The 14,025-nt window shown below is 49.5% G+C and overlaps 1 protein-coding gene across 2 annotated transcripts in view; it reads right to left on the bottom strand.

The window, feature by feature from the left end:
• ACSS3 (acyl-CoA synthetase short chain family member 3) overlaps positions 1-14,025 on the bottom strand; it is a 1,235,137-nt gene that overhangs the window by 750,056 nt on the left and 471,056 nt on the right. The gene's annotated exons all lie outside the window — the stretch shown is intronic.

Genomic DNA, 14,025 nt, shown 5'->3' with positions numbered 1-14,025 from the left:
ATTGGTTAGAAATCAACAGTTCTGTTAATCAACACCAACGGTTGAAAAGGGTGACTGTTTCCGTACTGGTCCCAGAAGGCAATCGGTATACTGCAAACTGGGAAAGATTTTGCTTATTTAATTCATTGGTTCTGCAAATGGCGCATAATACGGTATTGTATGAAGGTTGTGGGCAGTGTGAGTAACAAAGTCACCCCCAACCCCTACAAAGAATGTGAAAAAGTATACATTATTTTCAAAACTGTAGCTACATTTGCATCACAAAAACAATGGCACAGAAAAACAATTTTTAACCTCTTTGCTCAGGAAAATCCTTCCTATGACTTCATACCTCGATTCCCAACAAGCGGAGTTTACATGAGCATTGATGCTGGACTGTTCTAGAATCGCCTACAACAACCCCGGAAAAACTTCATATGCCCAAGGCCGCCCCCCAGATTAACTTTAAAATAGCAGATGAAGCACGATAAACATGCCCTAAATTCAATGAATCTGCTGCCATTTCATGATTGAATTCAGCCCAGACTAACTTAATAAAAAACAAGTTACTTACCTGCGGTAAAGGCCATTCTGTTGTATAGTCTATTTAACCACATATTCCTCACCTTGTGAATACCCACAGGTGCCAGGCTGGAATGTAACATTTTCCCAGCAATTCCTCTGCGCTTCGGTAGGTGGATCGTGCTGCTCTGAGTCAAGTCCGTCCCATAGCAGATATGATGTAGGGGCCCCTACACAGCCGTCACTTCCGACCGCTGAAGTCAGTTTCTTTTTTAATCTCGGTCTGCGCCGTTGGACGCGCAGTCCTTCGAATCAGATTGTGAGGTGTGCAGATCTCTAGCTTGGATTCTTCTTAATATGGACTAAAGGAGTCCATTCCACAGAACGGGGAGGAGGCTGGGTCAGTAAGGAATCTGCTGGTCGATGAAGTATCCACCAGAAAGGTTGTTACCGAAGGTAAGTAACTTGTTCTTCTAAAAGATACTTTTCACTGCAGATGCGTCGCCTTGTGAATATATACCAATGTAGTACCTCCCCAGGTGGCAGGTTTGTGGAATGGCTCAGACCAGGAAGTCCTGCAGGAGAGGTTGGTCAAATTGGCCCTCCTGCTGGACTTTGCTATCCAAGCAGTATTGCTTTGTGAACGTGTGAACTGATCCACACATAGCAGTCTATCAGATGTCTAAGTTTGGAACCCCAGGCACCAGCACAGTGGTATCAGCCTTTGCTCTGGTAGAATGTGCACGTAAGCCCCCCAGCAGCTGTTTCTTGGCTAGCCATAACATATCGTGATGCACAAGACAATCCATCTGGGATGGTTCTATTACTGCATATGGCCATGTCTGAACTGGGGTGGTGTGGTGAGCAAAATAACGATGGATTAAACCCAGCTCTGTGACTGTGGGTGAATTTTTTGCCATTGTGCAACATTCCGTCCATCAATTGTTGTTTTTGCATGGCTCTTTTCTGTACAGCTTTTCTCTTTTTTTCCCCAGAGAAATCTACAAAGAGCCTAAATTCCCTGGTGTGAATGATGTAGAAGGGATCTCCAGGGATCATGGCAATGAATGCATGAGGAGGGGAAAAGAAACCTGGCAGAGTGATAGTCTGTCCTATGTGGAAGAACATGACAACCTCCAGAAGGAATGCAGCTTTTTTTCTAAGAACTACCTGGCCCAGAAAAACGTTGGCATATGGCTGCTAGATAAATAGAGCTTGTAATTCACTCATGAGATGACCGGACGTGATCGCTATAAGGAATTACTTTTTCAGTTTGAGGAGACATAAAGAACTTCTGAGCATTGGTTCAAAAGGGGCACATATGATGGGAACATATGAATCAGCCATTTCAAAATTTGCATGACAAAAGGTGGTATAAAAGGAGAAGGCTGATCAGGTAGTCGCAAACAAGCTGAAAGAGACATAATGTGACCTAAAACCATTGATATTGCAAGATTCTGCTGACGTAAGTCAGCTAACTGTGCCTGTAGAGTCTGTTTGTTACAGAAAGAAAACCCACTAACAAATCTCTCCCTGCAACCTACATAAATGTTTAGGTGGAGTGATGTCTGGCTGCTATGACCCAACTACTTTAGGAGAAAGATCAAAAGCCATCAGCTGTCGTCACTCAATCTCCACGCATGTAGGTGGCATTGTGCAGGCTCAGGTGGAAGACTTTACTTTGCTACCGCAACAGGAGATCCTACAGAAAGTGTGGTCTGATCTAAAGACAGATGCTCATGGCTGGAAGTTCTGAGTACCACATTCTCCTTGCCTGGTCCCAAGCCACTAGGTTTGGCTTGGGCCTGGTTGTTCTTGATCTTCTTCAGAACACTGGGCAGGACAGGCAGAGGCAAGAAGGCGTAGAAGAGTCCCGAGTTCCAATCTAAGAGAAAGATGTCTGCAAGTAAGAACTGCCTTGGGAACTCCAATATGCAAAAGCTTTGACACTGAACGTTTTCCACAGTGGTTAAAAGTGGTTAAGTGAGGGTTCTTCCCATTGCTGGAAGATTCTAATTGCCATCCCTTTGTGCAGCCACCGTTCATGACCCAATAGTTAAAGTTGGCTGAGTTCATCGACCTTAGAGTTTACAGATTCTATCAGGTGCTGCACAATCAGGGAGATACCCTGATGATTGAGCCACTGACAGTGGCTCAATCATCAGGGCTTTTGGTACAGAACCCATAACCCCACTTAACCAATTGGGTGCAGTACCACATAACAGTGATTTTGACTTTGAGGACCTGCACTTGTTCCCGGTGATGGATGAGACGAACACTTTAACTGCCAAGCGAATTGCCAGCAACTCCAACAAATCGACCTAGAGATGATCTTTCACCAGACACCAGTTTTCTGATCTCCACCTCAGTCAGAGAACCTCCCCAGGCCAGCAACGATGTATCCACCATGGCCATCAACTCTAGGAGTGGTAAGAAGAGGGATATGTCACCAGGTAAATTGCAGCCTAGCAAGCACCACTATAAATCGTTCACAGTCTTCTCCAACACCTGGATAGAATCCAAAAGCTTCTATTGCCTTGGTGCTGAGCACTGAGACTTCAGATCCCACTTTAGAGCCTGAATGTGCCACCTGGAGTAATCCACAAGCAGGATGAAGGCCAAGTCATCTCAGAGCTGCCCTCACTGAGATCCAGATCCAGATCAAGTATTGGAAACACTGGGAACATAGCCCAAATGTCCAGGACTCTTTGAGGTGGAGGGAAGGCCAGAAAGAGCACCGGGTCCTGAATGGCTCAGGGACACTCATAAGGTGATGGGAGGATGCTTGCAATAAGTAAACCACTGGCATTCACTCAGAATAGCATTCAAACCCAAGCCAGGCCTCCTCTGAACAGGAACACCAGCAAACAAAAACTGGTCTTAAGTTGCTTGAGTTCCGGTTCACGGATGACCTAACCTGGCAGTTTGGGATGGACTGTGTCAATTGGAGCAGGGTCAAGAGTGATTTGCACATGGCTGGGTCCAAACGGAAATGGCAAGGTGAGCAAAAGAACGATGACTTGGGATCCTACCTCGAGCTATTGCCAGTGGTTAGACAAATTGCAAGCAATCCTTCCATCACCTGTGTGTCCAATAAAAGGAAGCCATTGTGAAGATGTCAGGTGCAACTTCAGCACACTGACGGAGAAAACCCAACAATGCCAACAAGTTGGCCATTGTATTAACGTAAGCGTGCCCGCCTTTACCAGTCAGTTGTCGAGGCATGGGAAGATTAGTATTCCCAACTTCTGCAAGTAGGCTGCAACCACCACCATCACTTTCGTCAACACCCAAGGTGCACAGGTTAGGCCAATAAAGAAACACTAAGAACTGAAAAGAAAGTGCTTGTGGCTTACACAGGCTTCTGTAAATAGAGTCTGTGGCATTGCAGGACTGTCTTGGTGAAATCTGTGTCCTGCAGGTCCAATACCACCATCGAGTCTCCTGGATCCAAGATAGACAAAACTTGAGCCATGGTGAGCATTTTGAGCTTGTTTTTCTTTAGGACAGAGTTCAGGGGGCAAGGAGCCAGGATAGGGGGAGCCTTTGCTATTCTTTGGTACCAAGAAATAGCCGGGACAGCAACTAGCCCAGACCTCTGTTGGCAATATCCACTCTACGGCTGCCTTGTCCAAGACACCCTGAACTTTTCCCCCATGTTGGCAAGTGGTCCACAGTAAAGACATTGTGGTGTAGGAGGCATGTCAGGAGGGTAGGACAGAAAAGGGAAGGAGTGACCATCCTGAACCAATTTTGAGCACCCACTGATATGAAGTAATGCTCCTCCATCTGGGGAGATAAAAGGTGATGCAAATTTACACCGGTCAATCGTGCACAACTTTGCGGCTGCAGTGGAAAAGGGGATGGAGGTTTGAGTAGTTTGTAGCCCCTGTGGGCCTGGACCTTGGAGGCTGTAAACTACACTTCTTCGGATGCAAGGTCAGGTACAGCCAATTCTGGACCCTCCCCCTCCAGAGCCTCGAAGGGGCAAATTTGTTGGGGAAACTGCCGTACAGATGGTGCCAGTCCAAGAGAGCGTGCTGTTTACTAAAAGTCTGAAAGTGCCATGGGCTGGGTTTGACTTTACTTTTAACAGATGTGTGCCTTGACATAGGGCAGGATGGAGAGTTTTGGTGGAGCACGTTGTCTGCCTCCTTACGACACTTTTGTGTTGCTGAGGCACAGGGAGGCTTCCAGGTTGGCTCCGGCAGAATCAGCACAATCGCAGGAATAGGTGGAGAAAGACAGCTCAGCAGAGGTCGGACAGCTAGAAATGCAGCACAAAAGAGAACAGCCTAGGGTCTGGTTGGCAGATGTTTCCCACAAGAAGGAACAGAACAGTGTGGGTTGAAAGGGGACGCAGCAAATGTTGTTTGAACAAAGGACTTTTTCCCTGGTGCCCTTTAACTTTTTGGGGATGGGGGCAGTTAGGAATGGGGGGGGAAGCTAACTGCAAGGGTGCTACTTTGTAAAGTCCTGAAAGTATCTCAGAAAGTGTCTCACATCCAGGGGAACGCCCTCAACTGATAGTAAAAATAGATATCAGTTGAAGTCAGCACCAAATAAAAAGATAAGAAACCCAAGGGCCAAGGGGATCAGGGCACTTTGCATAATATTAATGAGACCCCTATTGCCACTAGCAATCGTTTTGACCCTCTAGCTGACTTAGACAAGGAGGAGCAGCAGGGCATAACGGGAAGAACAGTGGTGTCACACACTTTAGAGGCATCAGAAGAAATTAGCCAACAAGCCCTGGAAAACAATTCAAAAATGGGAGCTAGAGCACAAGATCAGTTAGAAAGAATATTGCTGAATCTGAGAACTAATATGATGAAGAAATCCGAGAACCGAGAAGTAAATCAGAAAGGCATACAAGAAAAATGTGTGGGTCTAGAGGAAAAACTAGATGATTGTGCGAGACGTAATCTACTTTAAAGAAGAAAATGAAAGAAATAACCGTGAATACTAATTTTAAGGACATTGAGGCCTTAAAGCAACAGAATAAAATCCTGTGTGAAGACTTTGAAAGGTTTGAAATCCACTCAAGGTGCAATAATAGATTATTGACGTTTCAGAGGCTCAGAGAAAGGAGATGCATAAGTGTTTGTGTGCAGGATACTAAGAGAGGGGATCTTGCTCGATAGCCCGGATGTGGACATGGATAAGGAAATCCAAATTGTCCATAGAGATCCATTTAAGTTAACTGCTAATAAGAAATCCCCAAGAAAAATTCTTGTAAATTTCCTTACCTATGCTGTAAAGAAGTTGGTCTTAGGTCGTGCATTGAAGGAGAAAACCCTGAAGTACGAGGACTTCACCTATCAAGTTCAAGTTCGAGCATTTGTATAGCGCACTACTGACCCAGAGGGTCTCAAGGCGCTTGGGGAAGGGGTTCGTTATTTGTCGAATAGCCATATTTTAAGTTCTTTTCTGAAGGAGATGTGGTTTTGGGTAAGGCGGAGGTGAGTGGGGAGTGAGTTCCAGGTCTTGGCAGCAAGGAAGGAGAAAAATCTGCCACCCACGGTGGATTTTCGCATACGCGGGACTGCGGCGAGGGCTTGATTGGACGATCTTAGTTGGCGGTTGGGTTTATAGAAGAATAGTCGAGTGTTGAGGCATTCGGGTCCTAGGTTGTAGAGGGCCTTGTGTGCGTGGGTGAGAAGGCGGAATGTAATTCTTTTGTTGACGGGAAGCCAGTGGAGGTCTTTTAGGTGTTCGGTGATGTGATCTTGGCGAGGGAGGTCTAATATGAGTCTCGCTGATGCGTTTTGGATGCGTTGGGAGTTTTTTCTGTAATTTTGCTATGATTCCGGCATATAGTGTGTTACCATAATCCAGTCGACTCGTGACCAGTGCATGGGTGACAGTCTATCTTGTCTTGAGGGGGATCCAGCGGAAGATCTTTTTGAGAATGCGAAGTACGTTGAAGCAGGAGGATGAGACTGCGTTGACTAGTCTGGACATCGAGAGAGAGGAGTCTAGGATGAAGCCAAGGTTACGTGCATGGTCTGTGGGTGTGGGTGCTGTGCCCAGAGCGGAAGGCCACCAAGAGTCCTCCCAGGCAGAGGGGGATGGTCCTAGGATGAGCACCTCCGTTTTGTCTGAGTTGAGTTTTAGGCGGCTATGTTTCATCCATTCGGCTACTTCTTTCATGCCTTCGTGAAGATTGGTTTTGGCGGTGTTAGGGTCTTTGGTGAGGGAAAGGATTAACTGGGTATCGTCGGCGTAGGAGATGATGTTAAGGTTGTGTTGACGCTCGATGGAGGCGAGTGGACTCATGTAAACATTGAAGAGGGTGGGACTGAGTGAGGATCCTTGTGGTACGCCACAGATGACTTCAGTGGCCTTTGAGTTGAAAGGGGGGAGTCGGACTCTTTGAGTTCTCCCAGCGAGGAATGAGATGATCCAGTCCAAGGCTTTTCCTTGTATGCCGATATTGCTGAGGCGTTGTGTAAGGGTGCTGTAGCAGACTGTGTCGAAAGCGGCGGAGAGGTCGAGTGGAATGAGGGCCACTGTTTCTCCGTTGTCCAGTAGTGTTCGGATGTCGTCGGTCGCTGCGATGAGGGTGGTTTTGGTGCTGTGTTTGGCTCGAAACCCGGATTGAGATGGATCTAGGGAGTTGTTGGATTCAAGGAAGGCGGCGAGCTGGCTGTTGACGGCTTTCTCAATGACTTTGGCCGGGAATGGGAGGAGGGATATGGGTCGGTAGTTTTTAAGTTCAGAGGGGTCTGCTGTGGGTTTCTTCAGAAGGGCGCTGAGTTCGGCGTGTTTCCAGCTTTCTGGAAAGGTGGCAGAGTTGAACGAGCAGTTGATGACCTCACGGAGATGAGGTGCGATGATGGAGTCAGCTTTGTTAAAGATGTGGTGGGGGCAGGGGTCGGTCGCCGAGCCAGAGTGGATTGAGTTCATTAGGCGGATGGTGTCTTCAGTGGTGATTAGGTTCCAGGCCTTAAGGTTGTTAGTTGGTGGAGTAGGATCTGATGGGGGTGGGGAGGGTTGATCGCTGGGATTATTCTCGAAGCTGTTGTGGATGTCGGCAATTTTGTTATAGAAGAAGGAGGATAACGCATCGCAGAGGTCTTGGGAGGGAGTGATGTCGTTAGATGCTGCGGTGGGGTTGGTGAATTCTTTGACGATGTTGAAAAGTTCCTTGCTGTTGTGAGTGTTGTTGTCGAGACGATCCTTGAATGCTGATTTCTTGGCGGATCGAATCAGTTGGTGGTGTTTGCGGGTGGCTGCCTTGAGGGTGGCCATGTTGTCGGTGGTTGGGTTTTTTCTCCATGTTTTCTCCAGGGTGCGGTGAGCTTCTTGGATTTTTAAGGTCATCATTGAACCAGGGAGCCTTTTTGCTGGTAGAGTTGATCTGGTGCTTTTTCAGGGGTGCTAATTCGTCAGCACTGTGGGTAATCCATTGCTTGAGATTGGTGGCCGCTTGGTTTGGGTCCAATGAGAGGGTGGGAGGGTTTTGGTTGAGTGATGTGAGGAGTTGGTCGGAGGTGATTTTGTTTCAGTTTCTCCGCGGCATAGGTTGAGGGCGGTTGTGGGTCAGGGTGGTTTTGTAGCTGAAGTGAACACAGCTGTGGTCCGTCCAGTGGAGAGCTGTGGTGCGATCGAAGGAGATGTGCTTGCTGGAGGTGAAGATAGGGTCGAGCGTGTGTCCGGCTACATGGGTGGGGGTGTCAACAAGTTGTTTGAGTCCGAGATTGGCCAGGTTGTCCAGAAGGGTGGTGGTGGTGTTGTTGTCGTGCTTGTTTTCAAAGTGGTAGTTGAGGTTTCCTAAAAGAATGTAGTTCTCGGAGGCGAGGGCATGTTGGCTGACGAACTCCGTGATGTCGTCGCAGAATTGAGTGCGGGTGCCTGGAGGCCTGTAGATGAGGGTGCCTCTAAGTGTGGTCCTAGGGTCGGTGTGGATCTGAAAGTGGAGATGTTCGGCGGTTGCAAGATTATTGTCGGAGCTGGTCGTGATTTTGATGGTGTTCCTATGGATGATGGCGATGCCTCCTCCTGTTTGAATGGAGCGGTCTTTTCGGATGATCTTGTAAGCGTCCGGTATGGCTATGGCGATGTCGGGTGCTGATGATGTGTTCATCCATGTTTCTGTAAGGAAGGCGATGTCCGGTGACGGAGTGTCGAGTAGGTCCCAGAGTTCAGTTGCGTGTCTGTGGACCGAGCGGGTGTTAAGCAGGATGCATTTCAGGTGGTTAGAGTCGGAGCTGTGTATGGAGGAAGTGGATTTGGTGAGGGTCCTGAAGCAGTTGAACTTGCAGGAGAGGCAGGCGAATGGGCCGTGGGTACGTCCTGGGGTGGCTTCGCAGCATTGCGGTGTGCGTTCGGGGTTGAGGGCGAGGAGAGTAGCGGCATCATATGTGGTTCTAGTGGGTAGGGTGCGGCGGGAACCAGGGGGACAGGCGCTGGGCGTGGTCCAGGCGCAGACGGGCGTAGACGGGCTTACCTTTGGCGCACCTTCGGCGCGCATGGGGCGCGATCGCTGCGCGTGAACGCTGCGCGCAAAGACATCTGTCATAAATGGATGGTGGAAGGGGAGGGGCGAGGGGGGGTCAGCTGGGAGGCGGGAGCGTGGTGGGGGGACGGGCTGGGATACACAAGAACAAAATGGCCGCGAGCCAAAAGGTAAACAGGACGCACTGATTAACTAGCCACAAAGCTCTATGGCAAACAATGCTGGCAGCAGAGCGCTGTAACAATTACTGCAATTCAGATTTAACAAATTACTTCAGGCACCAAAGCGCTGCTTGTCAACAAAAGCGCTAAGTTAATATAGAGTCTAAGGGCCCGATGTAGGTAAAAGGGATTTTCCGAATTCAAAATACCGAGGCGGGCTGAATCGGTATTCTGAAATCGGAAAACGAGATGTAGCAAACAAACAGCGAAATAATAGCGAATCGGTCGGCATCGGTAATGTGAATCGCTACGTACCGATTCGGCACGGACCGAATCGGAAAGTACCGAATCGGCTACCACCGAATCGGAAATAGCCGAATCGGCTACCACCGAATCGGAAATAGCCGAGTCGGTAAAATCCGATTCGGCAATTACCGAATCGGAGGTATGAAAACACACCCATGGGCAAAAAGGCCATAGGAATGCATTGAAGAAACCGAATCGGTAAAATCCGAATCGGATTTTACCGATTTGTTAAAATCCGAATCGGTAAAATCCGATTCGGTAAAAGCCGATTCAGCCAATGAGGTGGATCCCCCTCCCCCACCCAAACAGGGAGTGGCAACCCTGGCAGGTGCAGCTAATTAAGAACTTTCTGGAGAGCCAGCCTGAGCTGAACACTCACAGTTAGCAGCAGTGGGAGTAGGAGGTAGAGAACTGTTCAGATCAAGATGGCAAACCAGAGTGAGAGCCAGAAGTCCAGCCAGAAGAGGAAGCCAAAGTTCAGCAGCATCGAGCTGCAGGTGTTGGTTGAGGAGGTGGTGAGGGTGCACCGGCAGCTATTCGGGAAGCTGTCCCTCAATGTGCCAGACAGCACCAAGAGGAGGCTCTGGAGTGAAATCGCCCAAAAGGTCAATGCTGTAGGTGTCACCCCCAGGTCCTTTGATGAGCTGAAGAAGCGCTTCTATGATATCCGCAGCCTCACCAAACGTAAGATGGCTGAGATCCAGAGGCAAGCTGGAGTCACAGGTGGAGGCAGGAACCCGGCGCCACCCCTCACCGAGCTGGAGGAACTGGTCTCCAGCACCATTGAGAGGGAGAGCGTGACCGGAATTGGGACCCTGGACAGCTCAGCCAGAGCCACAGCTACAGGTAAGAAGCATGCGCATCATGACAACACCTTACCAGACACCTCCCCATTAGACACAATGCACAGCCAAACCCCAGCACAGTACTGTAACCAACATACAAGAGACAAGCATCATGGTACATGTAGTCAGCAGAAGTTAGCAAAATATGGCAGTGCAGAATCACAAGACAGGAAACAGTGGAACACATTCTAAGGAGATGCAAGGACATGTGGAATGCTTTAATTGTACTGACTGTAATACATCGGCACTCAATTTACAAATGCTTCTTTGTACCTAGGGGCACCATCAGGCGGAGAACCACTGACAACAGAGGCAGCAGCACCATCTACCAGTGCACTCGCAGGGCCGAGCAGGAGTCAGGCTGCCGAGGAGGAGGAGGAAAACACCATAGGGCTGGGTATTGAGGGAGACCTGGCAATTGACTATGATTCACTTCACTCCCCACAAATGCCGAGCACACCCCCCTTGCTGTTCTCCCCAGAGAACTCCCCGACAAGGGACCTCCATCCACCTACACCAGCTCCTGCCACGAATATGGCTGTGGCTCCAGTACACCCTGTCCCGGGAGCAGGGGCTCAGGCCCCGGCCAGCACCACACCCCCACCAGTGGCACCCCAGCCCACTCAGCAGGCCGGCAGCAGCAGTACCCGGCGCCGTGCCATTCCCACCACTGCAGCGCCAGCACCGGAGGGCAGTGTCTTCCTGGGCCTTGAAGGGAATATGGTGAAAATCCAAAGGCAGCAGGCGAAGTCCATCATGGCCTGCCAACGCCAGCTCCTGCAGCACAACCTGCAGATGGGGGAAATGGTGAAAGGTTTTCAGGCCTTTGTGGATACCAACAAGGAGGTAGCAGCAGGTCTAGGCAGGCTAACCACTGCCATTACCCAGTTATGAGGCAGACTAGAGGAGCATGAGCTGTCGCGCAGGCGGGATGCCCGGGTGCAAAACAGCTCCATAAGCCGCCTTGCTGCTGCAACGGCACAACTCTGTCAGCGCGGTGCCAACATGGAGTCAAGTCTCACCCAAAATACCGCCGAGATAACAAGGGGAATGGCCCGCATCACTACAGCAATGGAGGCCATGATTATCTCAAACACTGCCGCTAATCCTGCCCTGGACCTGGGGGATGCTGGGGACAGCAGCAGCCGCAGCAGCCCGGCCAGCGCTGCGTCAGAGCCACGCAGGAGCACCAGGCGCTCCGCAGAAGCCGCTGGTCATTCTGAAGGGGGTGAGGGACACCCTAGTGGGGCTGCCAAGCGCTCAAAGAAATAGGCTTGCAAGGGCGGGTGAGGCAACCTGGACCTTAGACTTTTGTTTTCTTAGCTATTACACCTTTTTTTTGTTGCACATCAGTGCAGTAACTGTGTTGCAACAGTATTAAAATTTGTTTTTCACCACAACCATTTACCTGTCTGTGCATCTGTACTCACTCAGAAATAGTTTTCTGTAATCTCCTCACGTCTGTATCTGCCATCACTTGGCGTAGACACCCTAGCTGGCTGTGTCAGTGGCACAGCTTCGTCGTCGTCATGGTCCTCGTAGTCAGACAACTCCACCTCAGTGCCCTTCTTCACCGCAAGGTTGTGTAACATTGCACATACAGCTATGATCTTGCAGCAGGTGATGGGGGTATACTGCCTTGCACCTCCACTCTTGTGCAGGCATCTGAATCTACTTTTCCAGATGCCAAAGGTCCGTTCGACGACATTCCTTGTGCTTTTGTGGGCCCGGTTATACCTCCTTTGGCTGGGTGTGGAGGGGTTGAGGTAGGGGGTGAGTATGAATGAGCGGAGGGCATATGCACTGTCGCCTGGAAGGGAAAGGGGTAACATTACACACATGCATACATGTATTCCACCTAGCTACTTTGTGTTATGGGGGTCTGATGATGTGTCTCACCTAGGAGGTATCCTTCACCAAATTCGCCAGCCATCAGCCGTGCATAGATGCCGCTCTGTTGGAAAATATAGGAGTCGTGGGTACTCCCTGGGAATTTTGCTACCAGGTCTGTGATGGTGCACTTCGCATTGCAGATCACCTGCACGTTGATGGTGTGCGTAGACTTCCGATTGCGGTATATGTATTCTGTGTCCGCTGGTGGGCAAATCGGAATGTGCGTGCCATCTATGCAGCCAATGATTTGGGGAAATTGTGCCATCTGGTAGAAGTCAGCTTTAGTTTGTAGCAGTTCTGCGTGGGTTGCAGGGAAAGAGATGTATTGGTCCATCCTGTGTATCATGGCGTCAAGGAATGTGTGGAAGAACCTTGACAGGCTGCTCTGGGTCACCCCTCCTGCCGCTGCAACTCCACTTTGATAGCTGCCAGACGCAAGCAGGTGTAGGCTGCATAGCACCTGGACGTGTGCTGGGATGGCGTGTGCCCTTGGGGTGTGGTGGTCCAACAATGGTTTGAGGTCCCTGATGAGCTCAAGAATGGTGTCAGAGTCCAGCCTGTATCTCTGTAGGATCTCTGCCTCTGTGAGCATGAACAGGGTTATCCTCAATCTCTAGACCTGTTCATTTCTTTGCCATTCCCTCTGTCCTTCCTGCTGTAGCCGTAGCCGCCTCGCAATGACATAAAAAGCTGCCATCCTGCAAGTTGCAATGCATTTTGGGGCTGTTTTTATGGGTTGGAGTTGGTTACCACCTGATTGTAATCCATGGTAAATACCGAGTGAATTCTACCGATTTTGAGACGAAATCGGTGTTTCTGTGCCTCCCTACATCTCCCCATCTGTCCGAATCGGGGAATTTCCCGATCGGTGATTCATACGAATCGGTAGGTTCTCCGATTCGGCTCATGTCCGAATCGGTGTATCTACCGATTCGGTACATGGACCGAATCGGCTTTATTCCGATTCGGTGTGTCTACCGATTCGGTACATGGACCGATTCGGATTATTTCCGATTCGGTGTCAGTACCGAATCGGTACATGGACCGATTCGGATAATTTCCGATTCGGTGTCAGTACTGAATCGGTACATGGACAGAATCGGATAATTTCCGAATCGGTGTCACTACCGATTCGGTACATGGACCGAATCGGTGTTTGCATCCGATTCGGTGTGTTACCGATTCGTTACATATCCGATTTTCGGTATGTACGTATCGGATTCTTTTCCATTCGGTACTCATTCCGATTCGGTTTTCGCTCCGATTTTGATTTTTTTCTTTGCCCTACATCTCGATGGCTGTATACCGATCGGTAAGGGCCCAAAATCGGTATTTTCGGCCGTTACCGATCGGTAACGGCCTACCTACATCTGGCCCTTAATTACTACAGGCACCAAAACGCTGCTTGTCAACAAAAGTGCTAAGTTAAAATACAGTCTAGATTACTTCAGGCACCAAAACGCTGCTTGTCAACAAAAGCGCTAAGTTAAAATACAGTCTAGATTACTTCAGGCACCAAAATGCTGCTTGTCAACAAAAGCGCTAAGTTAAAATTACTTCAGGCACCAAAAACGCTGCTTGGATACAAAGTGCTATATCTAATAGATGCAAGGAACGCTCAGCAGATCGCTACGATACCAGACGTTAAGGCGGGAGGGGAGCGACCGTCTCCGACGGAGTCAGGTATGGTCACAGCGTAGGGGCGGTCGGGTCAGCTCCTATCTTCCAGTGGGAGGGGGGGTCAGCTGGGAGGCGGGAGCGTGGTGGGGGGACGGGCTGGGATACACAACAACAAAATGGCTGCGAGCCAAAAGGTAAACAGGACGCACTGATTAACTAGCCACAAAGCGCTATGGCA

Source organism: Lissotriton vulgaris, chromosome 1_1 (genome assembly GCF_964263255.1).
Source record: "Lissotriton vulgaris chromosome 1_1, aLisVul1.2, whole genome shotgun sequence".
Taxonomy (NCBI): Eukaryota; Metazoa; Chordata; class Amphibia; order Caudata; family Salamandridae; genus Lissotriton; species Lissotriton vulgaris.
The sequence above is the reverse complement of the archived record's forward strand: the minus strand, read 5'-3'. Positions and strand labels throughout refer to the sequence as shown.